The 20,526-nt window shown below is 44.2% G+C and overlaps 1 pseudogene; it reads left to right on the top strand.

Moving 5' to 3' along the window:
• The window catches only part of LOC125128396 (myelin transcription factor 1-like protein), a 32,122-nt pseudogene extending 14,606 nt beyond the window's left edge, over positions 1-17,516 (top strand).
• Positions 17,517-20,526: the final 3,010 nt, after the last annotated feature.

Genomic DNA, 20,526 nt, shown 5'->3' with positions numbered 1-20,526 from the left:
CCTTAGAGCTGCTTGTGCAGAATGAGGCACCCAGGCCACTGGCAGCTCTGGGTCCCACCTGGGCAAGTAGCCATCTCACCCCTTCCCAACCCCTTAGACCAAAAGCCCACAGGCTGGTGCCAGCTGGGCAGACAGGAGCAGTGCAGGGAGCACTTGATGAGGGAGGCAGGCAGGTGACAGCCACGAACCCTGACTTGGATGGAGTAGGCATATTAAACCACTTGAGTAAACAATCTAACAGGACACACAAGGAGGCTCCTTTTTCTCCCTTTCGGCCTCTCCCTCAGCATGTGGAAGTTCCCCGACCAGGAATCAGCCCTGTGGCACAGCAGTGACCCAAGCTTCTGCAGTGACAATGTCAGATCCTTAACCCCTTGTGCCACCAGGGAACTCCCAGGAAGCTCCTTTTCTTCCCTTTAGGACTCTGCTTCCAGATTTCAATTTACTTATAGGAAAGCACAACCCTGAACCCATGTGAAGACTTGGAGTCAGTGCCATGAATTACAGGTGGGAACCACTGAATCCAACCAGACCTAAGGGTGCAGGTCCCAGGGTGGTGGGGAGATCCTCAGGAAGGTGTATCTCTGGGCTGTATTCTTCTTCGTCTGCTTTTAATGGACACTCAGGTGGAAAGAGTTGTTCTTTTCCCCACAGGAGAATGTTAACATTCCAGAAGGGGATTTCCCATTGTGGCACAGTGGAAAGGAATCTAACTAGTAACCATGAGGTTGTGGGTCCGATCCCTGGCCTCACTCAGTGGGTTAAGGATCTGGCATTGCCCTGACTGTGGTGCAGGCTGGCAGCTGTAGCTCTAATTAGACCTCCTAGCCTGGGTACCTCCAGGTGCAACTCTAAAAAAAAAAATTTCTGGAAGGAAGTGGGCATTTCTAGGGGAGAAAGACTTAGTGAGACACTTATAGGCAGAGTAGGTCACTAAGTTGGAAGGTGATCACTAAGTAGACCCCTAAGTTGGAAGCTATTTTTTCCTAATTTATCATATTTAATCACTATAGATCTCATAACATCTATGAGATGTTATGCACAAGAGGGTCGAGCACATGAAGAGGTATTTCTCAATACGGTTTAAGATTCAGTGGGATTCTGATGTTGTAAATGCAATGGTTAAAGGCAAAACTCTAAAGAGCTAAACTGTCCTGTAAATTCGGCAATGCGCTGACATGCAGAGGAACATTAATATAGTCTGGGGATTGACTGAAAAAAATGTTTCAAATGAAAATAGCATTGCTTGTCAACAGAAAAATTGCATTTGACTTTGTTAAGGGGGGGTTCATCTGTGCTGGGGAGGAGGGGCAGAGGCAGGCTCCCTCCCTGACACCACCTGCTCCACAGCACACTCTGGTGGCAGCACAATTAGCCCAGCTAGGTGGTATATATTCAAAACAAAGACCTTCACTACTTGAAAGTCTGAAGTTAGGTTTTCATTGGGAGCAAAACAATATGTGACTGATGGTACTTAGGGAGAGGATGCCTGTGAGATGATGTTATCCTACCTTTCCTCCTGGTTGTGTGAGCCCACAGGCCCATCAATAAGTTGTCCACAGTTCCATCTAAACTGCCAAAACTCTGGATGAGTTCCATCACCTTGGCATAACCCAGGGGAAGGAGAATCTTTGGATTAAAATATTTGGTAAAGTAGATGCACTTTACCAAAAGCTTGCTGTAATTTTTGTAGAGACACAGGTGTCCTGTTTACTTTCCTTTAGAAATTGAAATTCCCTCATTTCACTTTTTTTTTTTTGTCTTTTTGCTATATCTTGGGCCGCTCCCGTGGCATATGGAGGTTCCCAGGCCAGGGGTCGAATCGGAGCTGTAGCTGCCAGCCTACGCCAGAGCCACAGCAACGCATCTGCAACCTACAACACAGCTCACGGCAACACCGGATCGTTAACCCACTGAGCAAGGGCAGGGACCAAACCCGCAACCTCATGGTTTCTAGTCGGATTCGTTAACCACTGTGCCATGATGGGAACTGCTGAAATTCCCTCATTTCAAAACAAAACTTTTTTCTTATTTATGTGGCCCACCTTTCTTTTCCTGAACCAGTGGCTGGCCCTCCCTGGGGGAAAAATCCCTTATGAGTATGATTTCATCTCTCCCAGTTTTTGTATTCCTATTTTTATAACAACATTATAAACAATATAAAGCAATAAGCATCAGTCCCTTTGGACAGTCCCATGAGCCACAGAGCAGTTGGTTTACAGAACCCACGGGGCATGTCCCCTGGACATGCCCTGTGTCTCTTCTCAGAATGAGACCACTGCTGCCCACACTGCTCCATCTGTTGCTTTGATGAGGGCCTGTCACATGGGAGGGAGGGAAGGCAGGCACACTGGCATCTGGGAGCACTTGTCCTCAGGGCTCAGTGGAATTGGATAAGGACATGGCTGTAACTTCCTGGCAAGTTACTCCTCCTGCTTGTGTGTTTTGAGGGTGTGGAACTGAACCCCTGGTCCACATGAGGGGCTGGGACAAGGCTGGGCAGTGGCTTCCCTAGGCTGCCATGATGCACTCAGAGAACTGCCAGGACACACCCTTGGTGTCAGGAACCTTGGTCTTTTGTCTAGAGTCATAAGGTATCAACAGTGAAAGCTTAGTTCTTCTTTCATTTGTACAGGAATAGGGTGTTCTGGGTGGTTCTTGGTGCTGTTATGACCAGCTATGTTGGCCATGAGGCTGTGGTCACTTCCTCTAGTCAGAAAGCCTGAGTAGGACACCCAGGTTGCAGACTCAATCATGACAATATTGAGGACAGGAGAGCAGTGCCAGGTTGCAGCATGCCTCCCTCCCCACTCTCAGCGAAGGGCAACTGAATTAATTCCCTAGAATTATCCTGATCTGAAGCACAGCTGGAGCCCCCCGAGTCCTTTCCAACCTCAGCCTCTTGAGGGAATGGCTGGACTGGCTTCAGGAAGGTTTCAATATGCCCATTTCTCATGAAAGCCTGGCTTGCTGGAGGCAGGGGGTTGTCAGGACACTGCAAAGCAGTCTCTTGGCTTCTTTCAGGGCTTCTCCCACTGCAGGGTCAGGTGAGCTTCTGACCCCTGAACAAAGAGTATCTGTGCTTCTAAGGACCCGGGCTCATTCTGGCCCATCATCCATCAATCACCTTCCCAACCTTGTGCTCAAGGACCTTTGTAAGCAGCTATAGAAATCACACTTGCTCCTGTGGGCCTGGTTGGCTGTTAGGGAGGCTGGGTGTTCAGAAGGATCCTGTGAGCAAGTCTGGTGCAGGCAGGAGGCCATTCCCTCACAAAGGGCAGGGCATTGGGGGACTGCATGTGAGTGTCTGTGCATCCCTGAGTGCTTTCACATTTATCTAGGCTTAACTGAGTCTACAGGTGTGTGTGGTTCTATGCCCTTCTCTGTCCCCCTTCACCTGGGCGGCTCTTTATTAGGATTGCAGAGGGAAGGGGTTTTAGTGGCCTGGCCTGCACCCTGACCAGAATGCAACTTCATAAAGTGCAGGGGCCCCACCTGTGCAGCTGGATCACCTGCACAGGATGGTGAGCCTTGATTGGCCACCACCACCCCTCCTGGCAGGATGGATCATCAGGTCTATAGAGGGATGAGCAGTCTTCAGTGTCCCAGTCACCCTGTGAACAGATAAGCAGTCATGGTGGGAGACTCCTTCCAGGGTGTGACCAGGCTGGTGAGGCCAGTGACCCCAGACATCCTGGTAGCCAAGCCCAGGAGGGCACCTTGATGAGATTAGCAATGTGCCCTAGTGGGCTTCCTGCATCCGGCCTAAGAGACTTGTGTACTCTTCCTGATATTTCCCAGCTCAGCCCATCAAAACACACAATGTGAAAGTAGGACAAAGGGGGAAAGCCAGACTTTCTTATAGGAATCAGCTGCTTGGCACCATGTCCCCTTCCTTACCAAGCCACAGGTGTGGATGCACAGTGCTGCAGGCAGCATGGGGGCTCTTCTGTTGCTGTGGCCCAGGGGCAAGGGCCCTGAGTCATTCCTGTCCATCTCCCCAGCAAAGTTGTACTATAAGGATTCCAGCCTAAACAGCAGCACCACCAGCACCTGTGCACCCACTAGCAGCAGAAACCTGAGCTGCAGCAGTGTCAGCAGTGCCAGCAGCACTTGCAGCAAGAGTAGCTTTGATTACTGGCACGACATGGAGGCAGCGCACATGGCGGCCACCACCATCCTGAACTTGTCCTCGCGCTGTAGCTAGATGCTGCAGAATCTGTCCAGCAAGCCTCAGGACTTGTGCTCTGAAAGGGTGTGCAGGCCATGCGGTGCACCTGGTGGGGCAGGGTTGGGGAGGTGAGGCCTCCTCCAGGGTGGGGGCCCAGGCATGAGGGGGCATGTCCACTAGCTGGTGTTTCCTCAAGGGGTGGGACCACAGGAGGCATGGGATCTTGAACAAGGTGGGCCCAGGGGCGTGGGACCAGGGTGATCCTGAGGGCGGGCCACCCAAGGGACAGGGTTTCTGTGCATTCCCCCAGCCCTGAGGGCACGCTGGCCGTGTGGTGCAGCCACTGCCTGCAGCTTAGCCCCCCTCCCAAATGCTGGCACAGACTGTCCACCTGCTGGGCTCTGCTTGGAGAAGGCTTGACAGCACATTGTCCTAAGAGCTCATTCTTCCAGACTAGGAGAAATCATCAGGTCTTTTAGATTAACATGTCCACTTATAGAAAATAAGGACCCTATGCTTCCCTCACAGTGGTTCAGAGGACTGCACAGAGACTAGGAAACTCCAGCAACTGTGCACCCTGAAGCTTAAACAGAGGAGGGTGGGCTGCACAGCAGTGAAGTGAAACACTAGACTGCACCCTCACAGTGCTATCAAACAAAGGTGAAAAATCCCGTTTCCACCGGGCTCCCAGCCAGGCAGTTACAGTCAGCTTCCATTAGTCTAAAACACCATAGATGCTAAACCTGTGAGCAGTACTTACATTGGTTTCCCATCAGTGGGCTCCTGGCAGGTGCTAAGAGCAGGAAAGGGAGTCCCTGAAATGCTGCAGAGCTCAAAGCTATCTGCCAAGGATACTAGTCGGCTGAAGAAGCAGGTGGCACAAGCGGGTTATGTTCTCGGAGGATGGAGGACAGGAGCAGGCGAACAGGCTGGGTGCTTCCTCTCCAGAACAAAGGGCTTCTCCATTTCCTAAGCATGCACCTGAGCTCACAGCAGTGACAGTAGTTGTTAGAAATAAGTGTAATTTGTAAGACTGGAGAAAGGTCAGTAATTCTATGTTTTCCAAATGCTTCCTTTTCTTTCTTTCTTTTTTTAACCATTCAGGTTTTATTGATAGCTACAGAGAGAGCAATACAAGCAAAAACTATTTTATCAGAAGGTGCTATTTTTTTTTCCAATTTGATACAGAAAGTATTACATATGATAGCTACAGAGAAATAAAGTACCCAAGTTTTGAAGACCCAAAATTATTTCATTGCCCTTTTTTGGTGGAATTCTACCATCAGCTGAAATACAGATGTGTTTAGCAAAGGAATATTATCCCTCAGTCTTTAGCTGTTAAATACCCAGTTGTTTCTGTTTTTTTTCTGTCTTTTTGCTATTTCTTTGGGCCGCTCCCGCGGCATATGGAGGTTCCCAGGCTAGGGGTCGAATCGGAGCTGTAGCCACTGGCCTACGCCAGAGCCACAGCAACGCGGGATCCGAGCCGCGTCTGCAACCTACACCACAGCTCACGGCAACGCCGGATCGTTAACCCACTGAGCAAGGGCAGGGACCGAACGCGCAACCTCATGGTTCCTAGTCGGATTCGTTAACCACTGCGCCACAACGGGAACTCCCCAGTTGTTTCAATGTTATACAAAGCTAGCAAAAACTAATAGTTCATGACTTGAAAATAAAAAAACAAACAAATAAAAATAATAATTACTTTTGATTGGAGAAGGAAATCACCCAAGGAAAATTCAGGTGATCTCCATAAGTAATTATTATTAACATTTATCTAAAAAAGGATTCAACCCAAGGTCTTTTTAATTAAGATAAAGAACTTCATTATATGGTCATAGGTCCTTTGAGACCATCATTAAACTACTAGTACTGGCTTTCCAAACACAATGCAAATGCAATCAAATATAAATTTAGAAATTCAACTTATCTTCACCCTTCAGCCCAAATGGCCTAATTTTTATATGGGCTTCAAATGATAAAAGAGCATAAAGCTTAGTCATCATGAAACTGGGCTGCATTTGACAACTAATTGTCACTTGTTAGTAGCATCAGAAAAACAAATAATAATTCTTTAAGATTTATTTTACAACCTGAGTAAAGAATATAAGGAGGCAACTCATATATAAATGCAACGGAATTTATCCCCAGCTTACTCTCTGCCCAGCACCTGACTGGGGAATTTCATGTATTATCACAATTACTTATTTTCCTTCTCCTCCCTGAAAAATTCATAAAACTACACATATTTCAAGCCTCAGTTCCCTCCAAATTGGGGAGATGGGGGGGTGGACAGGCAAGAATTATTAGAAACCAAAGAATTTCTGTGATAATTCTAAATGTGTTTAATATAAAATCAGAATGTGCAATAATACACAAGAGTTTCTTTCAAATGTTTGATTGTTTCAAATTACCTATGTTTAATTCCATCTACAACCCCTACAAGAATTGTATCATTGGTTCTGATTCCATTAAAGAGAGGTGACCCCAAGTGTCTTAATTCACAACTGCAAAAATATTACCTTTCGACTTCCTCTAAAAACAGGTATTAAAAACAGGTATTAATCTTGGTATTTTTCATATGTTAGTTAGGAAACAAACATGGTTTCATTTAGTCAATTAAAAGGCATCCAAAATTCTTCAAATCACCAAGAAATTTTAAAAAATCCAATGCCAGTCAGATGTCAGTAAAATGGACTGTTCCTTAAACTCTAATGATCAACTGAAGCATCATCCAAATAAAACAACACTATTTCAAGTAGTTACTCTTTGAAGACTAAGAACTGAGTCATGTTTCAACGCTTAAAATAATGTTACAGTTAAAAGTTAATTTTACTGGAATCCTCCTGGTAATCACAGATACTGAAAAAATACACTAACATCAGTTGCCAAATATAATTTTTTCCTCAGAAATAAAATAGTTTCTGAGAACACATTCAGTTCAGTTATACTGTATATGGTCATTTGAGAATATTAAACCAAGAAATAAAAAGGGTTTTGTTGTTGTTACACAGTTTGGTTTTTTAAGTCCTAAGACTGAATTCTAAATCTTTACCATGGAATTCCACATAACAAGCAAAGTATAATTGAAAATAAGCCTTAACAATAGATCATCACCATCTTCAAAATAGAAGTATTTACATTTTGATTCAGTTCTGACAGCTTTGTATTAATGAAGTATAAACAGGCAAATATAGTAATAATAGCTTGACTGATAAAGAGAAGTGGAATGATGGTCATTAAGATGGTTAATGGCATAACTGAAAATGAAATTCAGGCATACCGTCAGACTTCACATAACCAAAAGGTTGAAGAAATAGGATGAAATTTAGAAATACACATGTAAATGTAAATCAAAAAGACAGCCATGCTCTTACCAAAAAAAGTGGGGGTAGGGGGAGGAAAGGAAAGATCACAGACATTTTAAGGCAACTGGACAGAGGAAAGGATTGCTTTATTCCTCCGCTGTTTACTAAAATACTACCATTTCCAGCCAATACCTTGGCTTGAAAATTGCAGTGGCACTTAAACACTGTCCTTTGCAACGTCCACCCAACAGGACATTCCGCAACCTTCTAAATAGTAAATATATGTATGTATATATATATGTATATATATGTGTATATATATGTATATATATGTGTATATATGTATATATATATGTTGTCTTCTCTAGTCTTATTTATTTATTTATTTTCTTTCTTTTTTTATTACTCAAATGAATTTATCACATCTGTAGTTGAATAATGATCATAACAATCTAATTTCACAGGATTTCCATCCCACAGCCCAAGCACATCCCCCACCCCTAAACTCTCTCTTCTGGAGACCATAAGTTTTCAATGTCTGTGAGTCAGCATCTGTTCTGCAAAGAAGTTCCGTCTGTCCATTTTTCAGATTCCACATGTCAGTGAAAGCATTTGTCATCCGTGTCTCATTGTATGGATGACTTCACTTAGCATGATAATTTCTAGGTCCATCCATGTTACCAAAAATGCCAGTATCTTGCTCCTTTTAATGGCTGAGTAATATTCCATTGTGTATATGGACCACATCTTCTGGATCCACTCCTCTGTCAATGGACATTTAGGTTGTTTCCATGTTTTGGCTATTGTAAAGAGTGTTGCAATGAACATCGGAGTACAAGTGTCTTTGTGAGTCATGGTTTTCTCTGGATAGATGCCCAGGAGTGGGATTGCTGGATCAAATGGGAGCTCTGTGTTTAGTTTTCTGAGGAATCTCCATACTGCTTTCCACAGTGGTTGCACCAATTTACAATCCCACCAACAGTGTACTAGGGTTCCTTTTTCTCCATAGCCTCTCCAGCACTTCTTGTTTGTAGACTTTTTGATGGTGACCATTCTGGCTGGTGTAAGGTGGTGCCTCAGAGAGGTTTTGATTTGCATTTCTCTAAGAATGAGTGATGTTGAACGTCTTTTCATGTGTTTTTTGGCCATCCTGAATAGTACATATTAACCTGAATAAAGCATTGTTCATATATTTCTATGTTCACCTACCAATGTGATTAAAAAAATGAGGACCTTTCTTTCTCCCATATATTGCCCTAACCCTTTTCTCCCCTCTTTTATTTACTGCCCTTGTCATGAGGTTAATGAACCCTAAACTTCTTTTCCTTCTCCCCATTAATGAAAATGAAGGGGGACAGTGCTGCACTATTCTCAATAGCCAGGACATGGAAACAACCCAAATGTCCATCGACAGATGATTGGATTTGGAAGAGGTGGTATATATACACAATGGAATACTACTCAGCCATAAAAAAGAATGACATCATGCCATTTGCAGCAACATGGATGGAACCAGAGAATCTCATACTGAGTGAAATGAGCCAGAAAGACAAAGACAAATACCATATGATATCAATTGTAACTGGAATCTAATATCCAGCACAAATGAACATCTCCACAGAGAAGAAAATCATGGACTTAGAAAACAGACTTGTGGCTGCCTGATGGGAGAGGGAGGGAGTGGGAGGGATCCAGAGCTTGGGGTTATCAGACACAACTTAGAATAGATTTACAAGGAGATCCTGCTGAGTAGCATTAAGAACTATGTCTAGGAGTTCCCGTCGTGGCGCAGTGGTTAACGAATCCGACTAGGAACCATGAGGTTGCAGGTTCGGCTCCCTGCCCTTGCTCAGTGGGTTGACGATCCGGCGTTGCCGTGAGCTGTGGTGCAGGTTGCAGACGCGGCTCGGATCACGCGTTGCTGTGGCTCTGGTGGAGGCTGGTGGCTACGGCTCCGATTAGACCCCTAGCCTGGGAATCTCCATATGCCGCCGGAGCAGCCCAAGAAATAGCAAAAAGACAAAAAAAAAAAAAAAAGAACTATGTCTAGATACTCATGTTGCAACAGAACAAAGGGTGGGGAAAAAATGTAAATGTAATGTATACATGTAAGGAGAACTTGATCCCCTTGCTGTACAGTGGGAAAAAAAAGTGTGAAAAAAAAAAAAGAAAATAAAGGGGGAGGGGAAAGCAACAGCAGAGGGGATCCCAGATGATAGGAAAAATGGAAGATTAAAAAGATTCGCATTACTAGCTGGATGTAGGCTGAGAACTCCCTGAAGGTTTAGCGTGAGGGGGACAATCATAGAAGAACCCCCAGCTTCAGAAATACTTTACCCCAAGACTACACCATTTTTCATCTGTTCAATTTCTGCTCTTGCAGGGAGTGGCAGTTCTCACGGATGAACGTTCCCTGGTGCTCGCCTCCCTTCTTCTGCCAGGGTCTCCAGCCACAAGGGTTGGGGGACGTGGGTCTCGGCACCCAATTTGCAGCGAGGCCCGGAAATTGGTCCCGTTAGAGCAGATTTCACCCATCAGGAATGCGCTGGGCCCCCGCCGCCTTCCTGCCATGGCCGCCCTCTACACAGACTGCTCCAGGGGCCGGGGAAGTGCAGGACAGGAGCGCCACCTCCGCCGGTCAAAACACCGCCAGGTCAGCCGCTGTTGCCCCAGACTGCCCAGGCCAGGAGGACAAGGCTCGGGGCAGATCCCAAGCCTCACTTCCGCCCGCACCGCTGAGAGGACGCCAGCGCCGGGTCGGGTGGTGGATGCGGAACCCGCCCAGGGCCTGACCCCCATGGCCGCCCCAGCCCCGCCTGGAGCAAGGTAAGGGTACCCTGTCTCCTGGGATTTCTGAATCTATTTTCCTCCGGAGGAGGGGCGCGAGGGCAGTAGCCAGAGCACCCTGGGTCGGAAACCGGAGCCGCCCCTGCCCTCCTGCTCTTGGGCGCAGCCTCCCTTACCCGCCCTTACCTTCAACTCCTCAGCAGTGCGGCGGACGAGGAGCTGTGGACAAGCAGACTGATCTGGCAGCTGCTGCAGAAGCTGGAGGAAGGACGGAGAGCAGTTCCTCAGACCCGCCAAGGCGCCTTTCACCTGGGGCGGGGGGAACGGAGAGGATGGGTCCCTAAAGCCGCTTTCCCCACCTCCTCCTCTGCACTTCTCAAATGCTTCCTTTTCTATTGATATTTTCACTTCTAGATTTTGGAGGAGTGTCAGGGGCATGCAATTTCCATGGCTGCTAAAATGCGAGGCTAGCATGGAGGAGATTCTGTGGCAAGGAGGGAAAAGACAGTAGCCCCTTCCTCTTTTCTCCATGTTATTAAACTTAAAATAAGATGGAGAGAATGGTAATCCAACATTATTAAGACTAAATTAGCATGAAAGCTTGAAACCAGGAGTGCACTTTGACAAGAAGAGTTCAGGCCGAATAATTTATCAAGGTAACAGTCCAAAGGACAGGGCTCTCCTTCCAGGCACCCTCCTTCCCTCCCTCTACTGTTACATTTAGAGGAAAGCACTGCTAGACATCTGAGTAGGCAGCGGCTACTCAGCAGCTCGGAAATCGCATTTTTGCTCAAGTGAATGTAACTCTCTGGGGAAAAAAATAGAGGATTGTTGGGGGTATTTGGATTTTTCTTCCTCTGTCCTCCCCTCCTCCATCCTTCTCTCCCTCCTCCTGAGAGGCAGGCTCTGAGGAATTCTTGATCTGTTTAAAGCATGATTAGAGTAGGTCATCCCAGGGTCACTGCCGCAGAGGTGTCTGAACTGTCATTGCACATCTGTCTTAAAATGGAAAATTCTCTTCATCAGAGCATTTAGTATTACAAAGTAAATTCTAGTTCCTCTCCCACATCCCTCTAAATTCTTGTGTTTTCTTCCCCTTGGAAGCCTTGAAGTATGAGCATCAATGAAACTAAAGGAGGATTTTAAGTATATATACACAGTAAGTGTACATATGTCTAATCTGTACACATACACTCATATGTTTCTGATCCTTTAAGAGGTAAGGGAACTAGAAGAGAATTGAAATGAGGACTTGTTTTTCTTCTGGCCAGACTTATTTCTGTAAGCAGAGGTATAGTAAGAAAAAAAAAGAAGATATACACCTATGACGTATAAATGATAGATGGATGATAGGTAAGAAGAGAAGAGACAGAGAGATTGATGGTGAGTAATAGATAAGTAGAGAGATGGCTCTGCCAAGCAGTTTCACAGCTAAGCCTGGGGTAGCAACACCCATGGAGGACCACTGCCCCTCACCTTGGAGCTTATGCAGATGAGATTGCAGTGAGGGAACTGACTTTGAATCTGGTCCTGGAAGAAGGCGGGGCTGTGCTCTAGGGGATGGTTTCTCATGATTACCATCCATTCTATCCAGCAGAACCCTGACATGGAGGTGGACAAGAACAGGACCCTGGACCTGGACATGAACAAACAGTGGCTGTGAGAGGGCTGCTGCCCCATCCTGACACCCCTGGAGCCCATGTCCCCCAGCAGCAAGCCGTAATGAACAGATGGTGTTTCCAGCTGAGAGAGGAGGACGGCTGGGACTTGCCCATGGACTACACCAAAATGAAGTCCTGGAGGATAGATGAGGATGAGTCCAAAAGGATTGCTGTATGTCCTTGTCATTGCCCCCACCTTTGTCCACACAGCATGTGAAGTTGGCATCACTGAGGAGAATGCACTTGGCACACACCTCAGCAGAATTGTCTTTTCTCTTTGAATATGACCTTTAGCTGATCAGGACTTAGAGGACTTAAGTTGACCCAGGAGATATTTGGACTGATTTGAGTGAAACAAACCATTGACTTTTTTAAATGATGGATTACATTTTCTAACAAGTGTGTTTTGTAACAAACTATTTCTCTAAGAAAGTGTATAAACAGCATACCAGTTCATTTTTTTTGGGTGACAGAGCGACATAAGGCAGAATTTTCCTTTCAGATGGAGAATGGTAATGAGAGTCTTAAATATTTAAATGGTTACAGGTGAATTTTATCAAACATATAAAGAGGAATTGGTGCCCATCCTCCTGAAACTCTTTCAAAAGGTTGAAGAAGAAGGAATACTCCCAAAGACATTCTATGATGCCACCATCACCCTCATTCCAAAACCAGACAGAGATACCACCAAAAAAGAAAACGATCGCCCAATATCATTGATGAATATAGATGCAAAAATTCTCAACAAAATCTTAGCCAACCGAATCCAACAACATATCAAAAAAATTATACACCATGACCAGGTTGGGTTCATCCCAGGTTCACAAGGATGGTTCAACATACGCAAATCAATCAGCATCATACACCACATTAACAAAAAAAAAGTCAAAAATCATATGATCATCTCAATAGATGCAGAAAAAGCATTTGACAAAGTCCAACATCCATCCATGATCAAGACCCTCGCCAAAGTGGGTATAGAGGGAACATTCCTGAATATAATCAAAGCCATTTATGAGAAACCCACAGCAAATATAATCCTCAATGGGGAAAAACTGAAAGCCTTCTCACTCCAATCTGGAACAAGACAGGGATGCCCACTCTCACCACTGCTCTTCAACATAGTTTTGGAAGTCCTAGCCACAGCAATTAGGCAAACAAAGGAAATAAAAAGCATCCATATAGGAAGAGAAGAAAGAAAACTGTCACTGTATGCAGATGACATGATACTATACATAGAAAACCCTAAGGACTCAACCCCAAAACTCCTTGAACTGATTAATAAATTCAGCAAAGTAGCAGGATATAAGATGAACATTCAGAAGTCAGTTGCATTTCTGTACACCAGCAATGAAATATTAGAAAAGGAATACAAAGATATAATACCTTTTAAAATTGCACCTCACAAAATCAAATACCTGGGAATACACCTGACCAAAGAGGTAAAGGACCTATATGCCGAGAACTATAAAACTTTAATCAAAGAAATCAAAGAAGATGTAATGAAATGGAAAGATATTCCATGTTCCTGGATTGGGAAAATCAATATTGTAAAAATGGCCATACTTCCCAAAGCAATCTACAGATTCAGTGCAATCCCTATCAAAGTACCCATGACATTTTTCACAGAACTAGAACAAACAATCCAAACATTTATATGGAACCACAAAAGACCCAGAATCGCCAAAGCAATCCTGAGAAACAAAAACCAAGCAGGAGGCGTAACTCTCCCAGACTTCAAGAAATACTACAAAGCCACAGTCATCAAAACAGTGTGGTACTGGCATCAAAACAGACAGACAGACCAATGGAACAGAATAGAGAACCCGGAAATAAACCCCGACACCTGTGGTCAATTAATCTTTGACAAGGGAGGCAAGAACATCAAATGGGAACAAGAAAGTCTATTCAGCAAGCATTGCTGGGAAACCTGGACAGCTGCATGCAAAGCAATGAGACTAGAACACACCCTCACACCATGCACAAAAATAAACTCCAAATGGTTGAAAGACTTAAATATACGACAGGACACCATCCAACTCCTAGAAGAAAACATAGGCAAAACACTCTCTGACATCAACATCATGAATATTTTCTCAGGTCAGTCTCCCAAAGCAATAGAAATTAGAGCAAAAATAAACCCATGAGACCTAATCAAACTGACAAGCTTTTGCACAGCAAAGGAAACCAAAAAGAAAACAAAAAGACAACTTTCAGAATGGGAGAAAATAGTTTCAAATGATGCAACGGACAAGGGCTTAATCTCTAGAATATATAAACAACTTATACAACCCAGCAGCAAAAAAGCCAATCAATCAATGGAAAAATGGGCAAAAGACCTGAATAGACATTTCTCCAAAGAAGATATACAGATGGCCAACAAACACATGAAAAAATGCTCAACATCGCTGATTATTAGAGAAATGCAAATCAAAACTACCATGAGATACCACCTCACACCAGTCAGAATGGCCATCATTAAGGAGTCCACAAATAACAAGTGCTGGAGGGGCTGTGGAGAAAAGGGAACCCTCCTGCACTGTTGGTGGGAATGTAAACTGGTACAGCCACTATGGAGAACAGTTTGGAGATACCTTAGAAATCTATACATAGAACTTCCATATGACCCCGCAATCCCCCTCTTGGGCATCTATCCGGACAAAACTCTACTTAAAAGAGACACATGCACCCACATGTTCATTGCAGCACTATTCACAATAGCCAAGACATGGAAACAACCCAAATGTCCATCGACAGATGATTGGATTCGGAAGAGGTGGTATATATACACAATGGAATACGACTCAGCCATAAAAAAGAATGACATCATGCCATTTGCAGCAACATGGATGGAGCTAGAGAACCTCATACTGAGTGAAATGAGCCAGAAAGACAAAGACAAATACCATATGATATCACTTATAACTGGAATCTAATATCCAACACAAATGAACATTCCCACAGAAAAGAAAATCATGGACTTGGAGAAGAGACTTGTGGCTGCCTGATGGGAGGGGGAGGGAGTGGGAGGGATCGGGAGCTTGGGGTTATCAGACACAACTTAGAATAGATTTACAAGGAGATCCTGCTGAATACCATTGAGAACTTTGTCTAGATACTCATGTTGCAACAGAAGAAAGGCTGGGGGAAAAATGTAATTGTAATGTATACATGTAAGGATAACCTGACCCCCTTGCTGTACAGTGGGAAAATTAAAAAAAAAAATTAAATGGTTAACTATATGCTGTTAATTACCTAGCTTTTTGAGGCTAAGGACAGGGCAGGGTCTCTTCTCTAAGAAATCTAAAATATTCAGAAGAGTAGACTCTAGCCTAGAATGTCAACTTAGTACTGTCACTTAAATCTTTGTTGACTATATTACCAAAGCACCTATGTCAAGAACATATTTCTAAAGTAGTTACAATTTTGCAATTCAGATTATTAAAATAGTTATCCTTTAGGCTAAGAAAGAAATGAAAAAAAAGTTTTTTGTTAGCCTGAGTTCAATTCTGAAAATTATGGTATCCTCTTTATTCCCTGGAAAATGAACATTCTTTTTGAACACAATAGGGAGGCCCTGATCAAAGCAAGAGCATCTTACAGAAACTGGGAGGCAGAGAAAAAGGAAACATTTGCCATTTTTAGGAACTGGCAGGGAAGTCACCTATCTATAAGGCTGGTGCTGCTAAAGCCTATTATCTTTGTTCTTCAAATTGATTTAAGTATCCAGGCATCTTAAAGAATAAAATCTGAATGGCCATCTAAAACCCATAGTATTTTATCCTGTCATACAGTGTTAAGTTTCTACTACCAAATAACACACAGTCGTTGAATCTCTGGATTTATTTTAATTAAAATTAGTCCCGAATAAACCGACAGGAGTATTTTTTCCACCACACAAGTGAAAACTGCACTCATGAAACACCTTTGCTGAACACCGCCACCTAGAGGAAATTTTAGGTTACTGCATGTTGCTGCAGGGGCCCCTGCTTAATCAGAGTAGCTCCTTTTTTGTTTGTTTTTAAGAGTAACTTTAAATTAAGGCATTAATCTCAGTTTGTCTTACTTTGCCTTGGGATTCAAGGCGCATAGGTAGAATACTTACCAAAGATTGGGTGCAGCATTTAGGCTCTGCCCCAAGGTGTCAGATAAAGTGCCCCAGGTGCTGATCCGGGGTGAGTGAGATCAACTGAGAAGCAGTCCAGGATGCCTGACTGCTCCCTTCTGCATCCTGCCTGCACAGCTGCAGGAATTTGAAGAAGGAATCTGGACCTGCCCTTGGGTCAGTTACCAGATTTGGGGAACCAAATGAAAGCAGGTGATGAGAAATCTGAGAAATTGATGCCCTGTAGGGGAGGGCTACTCTTTGAACAAAGTGAACTTTCAGGACCAGGGTCTCTGGGTGTGGAGGGGAAGGTTGGGAGAAGTGACCCTGTGGGCAGCCCTCCCCCTAGGCATGGGTGCAGCCCAGGGTCTGTGTGTGGAACCAGCCTGGGTATGGCCCAGAAGCTGTGTTTTGCCCACAGCCCAAAGACTTGGATCCCTTCCAGGAAGCACTCAAAGAAAGACAGTATCCAGGGGAGGTGACAAGCCCAAGCCACAGACCCAAGTACCCCCAGTGCAAGGACAAAATGGACATAGGAACTTAAGTGCAATGCAAAGTGAAACTCTCATACTTTGGAAGTTCCCTTTCACACTTCTCTCTAAACTGGATCTGTACATGCCTTGCGGTTTGAACATGAGACACATGACACACACAATATTCAGGTGTCCAGACCACCGGTAGTAGGGGTGAGGATTGCCATGGACGCGTTTGCTCTTACCAATGCTCTGTGCTACGGAGACGCCATTGCCATGTAATCCCATGCATTTTGCAGCTTTTCTCCAGGGTGCTTAAATCCCTGTGCAGACATTGCAGCTAAACTGAAAACAATGAAACTTTTTAAAAAGTTTTTTTTTTTAAAAAAAAGCATTTTGACTGTTTGTATTTGGTGGCAGATGTCCAACACCAAGGTGTGACGGGAGTGGTCCTTTGACTGGTAATTAGCCTCACATAGAAGATGTGCCTTCATTTTTTCTCATGGTGGATTCTGTCTTTCAATTTATTGTTTTCAGCTTGCCTCAAAAATGCTGTCCAAGTACAAACATTGAATTATGCATCACCCCTTTAAGTGTGGTATGTTGACCTTTGAAAGCATGCTGATTGATTAGCATGTGGTATAATGTCTATTTTGAAATAAACCACCTAAATTTGGAAAATTATTTATAAACTTTTAAACCAGAGAGTTCAAATATTTTAATCTTATTTTTAAGTGGTTCATTAACAGACATATTTCCTTACATTTATATATAGACATTAATCAGTTCATTCTACCCAGAAAATTAAATGTTCTGCACTTGCCCCATTGCTTTTATGCATTAATCTTTTTAATTTCAGTTCTATGTTGTGTTTGTCTGGAAATTTAAGGTGGAACAAGGGGCTATTCACCTGACTGTCCTGAACTGTCTTACAGTATGTTGAGCTACCCACTGGTGGACAAAAGCATTTGAAGTATGCTGGCCACCAGCTCACAAGAACTCAAGTGAGACTTCACAAAAATCTTTCTCTTTCTGAAACCTATTCACTTAATAGTAACAAAAAGGATGTGTTATGTGAAAAGAAAAATGTCTTTAAAAAACCACCTTGGAGTTCTCTTGTGGCACAGCAGGTTAAGGATCCTGGCTTGGGTTGCTGCTGTGGCTCAGGTTTGATCCCTGGCCCTGAAACTTCCACCTGCCATGGGTGAAGCCAAAAAACAACACCAAAACACAAACAGAAAACACCTGTGTTCATTGGTGCCTGGATCCAGCATGCAGGACTGGTCTTCAGGATCTCAGTCACCCTCCAGGACAGTCATCTGCCTTTTCCCTCTCATGTACCTCTAGCTTCTTCAGACCATATCCTTCCTAGCCTGAATTTTCTAAAGCATAGGTGTTTTCTCTCCAGATATGCATGCACACGGAAGAGAAAGTTTACAGAGTCACTCAGATTTTTAGGAAGTGATTGTAAAGTAAAAAGTCAAAATTTGATTTTTTGAAAGATAGTCATTAAAATGATAAAGTTGGATATTTAAATAGCACCAGTGATAAAAACCTGCCATGATCCTAGCTAATTCCTTAAGTACACTGTGGTCAGAACAATTCACACTCTTTAAGACAGCAGGAACTCCCAGTTAACTAAGGCTTTCACCAGCACACAAAAAATACAGCCACTCTCTCTCCTCTGCACCTGAAATTTTCTCTATATTTTAAGTGTGAATCTGGTCAGCCACGTTGACACCACCAAACTCAGGTTTTTCTTCTTTGTGTGTGTATGTATATAAACATTTTCAGTTCCTATACAGGCTTTGGAAGATAGCACAGGCCATAGACAGCATAGGAAAACCTCCGGTCATCTGGCTGGAATAGACCCTCAGGTGTGCATGAGGAAAGAAGAGCAGGAACACAAAGGACAAGGTTCCATAGCACAGTGAGAACCTTGGGCCCCAGACTGGTGTTTTAATTGCCCAGCCTGTTATAAATAGTGGCATGTCAAACTGCTTGGCTTCTGTTTTGTTTGGAAATAGTTTTAGTACCAAATGCAATGAAAATTCCATTTTCAGACCCATCTGGGTCTTTTCCCAAGGACCCTCCCCCGAGCCCCCACCCATGGCTCCTGCAGAGAGTAGGGTTCTGTTTCACACTGTGTCATCTTTTACAGTTTCTCTGTCCAAGGCCCTTGTGCCATAGATCGCCTGCTCATGTTCAGTGACTTCCTGAACTGGTCCCTCTGTCAGGAGACCCTGGGAGTTTTCTTCATGGCATGTAAACATCAGGAGGCCATCCTCTTTCTTAAGAGCATTAAAGTCTGTAGCTGTCTAAGGGCTAAGATAGCCCTTAGAACCACAAATGGACAGAATTAGCAAGATCCACCCAGCCGCCCTATTAAGACATCCTTTTCATGGCTTGAAGCCCTGTTTCCCTTATGATCAAAGATGGTTAACTGCACTTGGAACATGGATAATGCCTGGAACTTGGCAGCTTCCCTTTGATCTCTTGCTGAGGAGGGCTTTGCATCTCTGCAGTTCCAGCAGGCCAGCCATAAGCAGGAAGTCAGCCTGTGGACAGCTCCCATCTAGTATGGCTTCCCCTTGGTTGTCTCCAGACACAGAGACCAGAGTAGGCTTCTGACAGTCTGGCTTTTGTGGGTTCAAACCCCTTGACTTTGGGCTTAGAAGTCTGTGTTGGCAGACTTGCTACTCCTCAGGTGCTGGCACTTTCTTTCTGTCCTATCTCTTCTTGGAGGATGGTGTGCAGTCCTTGCCATCTGCATCTTCAGAGGGGCAGTGCCTGGTGACTTGTTCCTTCTCCCCTCCTTCTCCTGGAGGGGGGCCACATCTTCAGTGGCCTCTCCTGACTTAAGATGACCTAAAAGCCACAGTTACCTATAACTTGTCTTTGCAGCCAGTAAATCCCCTTTCAGTTGATCCTTTTTCTGGGAAATCAAAACTTGACATGTTTTCTGAAATGGTTTGTTTTTACTCATGGATCTTCACCACTAGGGATTTCACTTAAATGTCTACTATAGCTAGTCTCCCATTTAAATGACCATTTTTAACTTGATGATAAGCCTTTCTAACCTGAGAAAACCATAGAATAGGATTATGTTGTGCTCTTTTCCTTGAGTCTTTTCATTGATAACACCCCTCCGTCCCTGGCTTGTTCATGTGTGTTGCAAAGGCTTTCCCTGCACAGGAACACAAAGTGATCCCTGTAGGATTTGCACCTGCTTTCTCTGGAGTAACTCATGCATGTACCCTTCTCAATAGGTTATTCGTTGCATACATAGTCTTCAAGCTTCAGTCAGTTCCCACTGCATGACCTCTTACCTGACTGAGAGAGTGACATCGCAATAGTCCTTATGAGATGAAATGATCCTATCTCTTCAGAGATGCTCGTTAGAAAGGGGGTCCCAACCCCCCAGAAATTGCTGTCTGGTTCTTCCTCAGCTGAAATATGGGACCATCTGAGAATTGCCCTCTTGTTGCTTCCAACACTAAATATTTTTACTTGGCCATTGACAGGGCCAGCTTGATCTCAGATGAACTCTGGGTCTTCAATCCTCCATCCCCTTAAACTTCCTGAGATAAGACTTTGTTCCATTCTTATCCAGAGTAGCATACATGGGATATGCTTTGAAAGATGATTTTGTCTAATTCTGTACAATATATAAACTGACCATGTGTTAAAAATCTAATGTGTTTGTGAATATCATTCAGACTCTGGAACTGTTGCTTTTCTCTGGTTCCTGGTCCATCTGTCATAGAGACCACGTTGGTGGCTGAGCAGTGAGGTGAGCAACGGCCCTCTGGGGGACAGCGAGATTCCCCCAGTGGGTGAGGAGAACCCAACACGCTGAGCCCTCCCAGGCTGATGTTTATTGTGCTGCATAGACATCCCCCCCTCCATGTGAGGATGCCTGACTGTGAGACATCAGTTCAGGAGAAAAAAGAATAAACGTGTTCAAATTAGTGTGATTTTTGCTCAGAACTCTGCCTAATATGAGCTCTTCTGGTCA

This window comes from Phacochoerus africanus, chromosome 5, assembly GCF_016906955.1.
Source record: "Phacochoerus africanus isolate WHEZ1 chromosome 5, ROS_Pafr_v1, whole genome shotgun sequence".
NCBI classification, from domain to species: Eukaryota; Metazoa; Chordata; class Mammalia; order Artiodactyla; family Suidae; genus Phacochoerus; species Phacochoerus africanus.
Note: the sequence above shows the minus strand (reverse complement) of the source record. Positions and strands in the feature narration are given on the sequence as shown.